The sequence below is a fragment of the Arachis ipaensis genome, chromosome B5 (assembly GCF_059453495.1).
Source record: "Arachis ipaensis isolate K30076 ecotype BB chromosome B5, ASM5945349v1, whole genome shotgun sequence".
Lineage (NCBI taxonomy): Eukaryota > Viridiplantae > Streptophyta > Magnoliopsida > Fabales > Fabaceae > Arachis > Arachis ipaensis.
The window spans coordinates 85,257,484-85,260,354 of NC_142440.1; positions in this window are offsets into that span (position 1 = coordinate 85,257,484).

The window sequence follows — 2,871 nt, forward strand, 5'->3', positions numbered from 1 at the left end:
TGCCTACAAAAAGGAAGGATCCAGGGAGTTTTCACATCCCCTGTGCCATAGGAGAAACACTGATTGATAAGGGACTCTGTGATCTGGGAGCAAGCATTAATTTAATGCCTCTATCCCTCATGAAGAAGCTATAGATCAATGAGCTAATGCCCACTGACGCAATCATCAGGCTGGCTGACAAAACTCAAAAACAAGCAGTAGGAGTGGTTGAAAATGTGTTGGTGAAGGTTGGGAATTACTTCCTTCCAACAGACTTTGTCATATTGGAAATGGAAAAGAGTTACCTCCATCCAATCATATTGGAAAGACCATTCCTAGCCACAGCTAGAGCACTTATAGATGTAGAGCGAGGAGAGCTAATACTGAGGATACATGATGAACAACTCGCATTTAATGTCTTCAAACCCTCACAAGAAGCAGATCAAGAAAACAAGGAACCAAGGGAAGATCATAATGATGCACTGGTGAAAGAAACAAGCACCGAAGCACAAACAGTACACCCTAAAATCCCTTTGGTTGGTAAACAAAGCAGTCAGAAGGTGCAACAGCTAAAGGAAACCCAAGAGGAGCCAAATCCACCAGAGTCATAAGAGACTAGCAACAAAATTTCCCTGGTAAAGGAGGCCACAAAGAGCAGGGTAGCGTTAAAAGAAACAAGGAAGAAGGCACCAAGGGGATGGAGGAATAAGATGATCCCTACAGAGGATTTCTCTCCAGGGGATAAAGTGATCTCAGCTCATCTCCCAACTATTCCACCTCATCTCCCCACCATCCCATCTCAGCTGCCTAAAGTTTTCACCATCAGTAGAATTCTCTCCTTAGAACATGTGGAGATCCTTAATGAAGCCAATGGAGATAGATTCAGTGCAAGAGGAGAAGATTTGAAGCATTACCAACCACCCTGACAAAGGCAGAACGTCAAGCTAGTGACGCTAAAGAAGCGCTTCATGGGTGGCAACCCATGTTTTATATGTTTTTAAAGTAGTTAATAATGCAAGGTTCATGAATTCCAAATCAACTTTGACATACACTTAAATGAATCCTTGTATGCAACATATAGTGAAGAACAAGTTTGGTGTTCAAGGCACACTAAGAGAACATAATTGCAATTCATATCATGTCACTCTTAGAACTTTGAACAAATCTTTTTACACCACATGGCCACAAACTAAGTTTGGTGTCACCAATGTTGCATTCATGAATAGCACTTAGTTAAAAACAAAAATTTTAAAAAAGTAGTTATCCTATTTTCTAATTTTGTCGCCAACTTTCAACGTTATTAATTTTATTCTTTTGTCTTGTATATGAATTAAAGGAAGGATTAAAGAGAAATTGATGGGACAAGTGAAGAAGGAGGGTTCGGCCACTTCAAAAATGGGGACTATACACATGTCTTCAAAGGGAATACATTGGAAAATGTTGCCATGCAACATTGGAAGAATAACACGCTTGGAAACCGACCCAACCCCATCATAAAAGTGATGATCCTTGTGCCCATCCCATGCTAAACCCCATCCGTTCATTATAAGCCTACACCATCAATCCACACCTTTCATTTGCTCACCACTTTTCTATATAAGTGGTTCCTAGTTCGTACCTCTTTACATTCCAATTCCCCTTTCTTTGTACTTCTCACTTTCGGAACTCAACACCTCTTATCCCATCGAAAGCACTCTCACCCACTCCCTTAACTATACCATATCTGAACCCGGCCGAATTCCATCATCAATCCACACCCTTCAACACCTTCAGGTATCAAAAGTCACTTATGGCATCATCAAGCTCCAAAAGGCTAAAGGAAAAGACACCAGTGGAGAGCATTCCTTTTGATGAAGGAATGTTTAAGAACCCCTTCCATGAGCTTCAATTCGAAAGTATAAAACACAAGAAGGTATTGCCAGAGTTGACATTCCAATTCAACGATGATGAGTGCCCGCAGATTAGAGAAAAGAATGAACAGAGGGGTTGGCAAGAGCTCACGAACCCAGAAACAAAGATAAATGCAAATCTCATTAAGGAATTCTATGCCAATGTAGCCAGAGAAGACAATACTGAGGCTCCTACCTTCAAAAGCTACGTGAGAGGAACAGAGGTGGATTTCAGCCCCAATGCTATAATGAGGACTCTTCATCTTAGATCACAACCCTCTGACAAGTCAAGTTATCAAGCAAGAATAAGTAATGGCCCTGACAATGATGAGCTTGAAGAAATTGTGAATGACATGTGTGTCATAGGATCGGATTGGGAAAGGTATTCGGATAAGAGGCCATGGTTCATTAGAAGAGGAGATCTCATCCCGAAAGCCAAAGGATGGTTTGAGCTCGTAAGAAGATCTATCCTTCCAGCCTCAAACAATTCTGAGGTCAACATTGCTTGAGCTACTATGCTACATTGCATTATGAGCGGTGGAGACATCAATGTACATGAAATTATAGCTACGGGAATCCAAGAAGCATCCGAAAAGAGTGATCCGAATGCTCAGCTTTTGTACCCTAGTACCATCCTGAGACTATGTATGAAAGCCAAGGTGGTCTTCGAAGATAGCAATCCAAATTGGATAAACCCTGCAAGGTTAGTCACACTTCAGTGCATAACATATGTAGCACCTGCTCAACAACAAAGAAGGCCCCAAATAAGGAAAAGAACATCACAAGAAAGACCTTTTCAAGAAGAATACCAGCAAGAAGAGTATTATGATCCAACTAACATAAACCTGAATCACATTCAAGGAGCCATTGAGGATCTAGCAAGGAGATATATGGAAGGACAAGAGCAACAACTACACTTTCAATCCCAAAGGATAGATCGTCAAGAAGAACTACTTGCTAAATAGATGAATCAACAAGGAGAGTGGCAGAGACAACACATGGA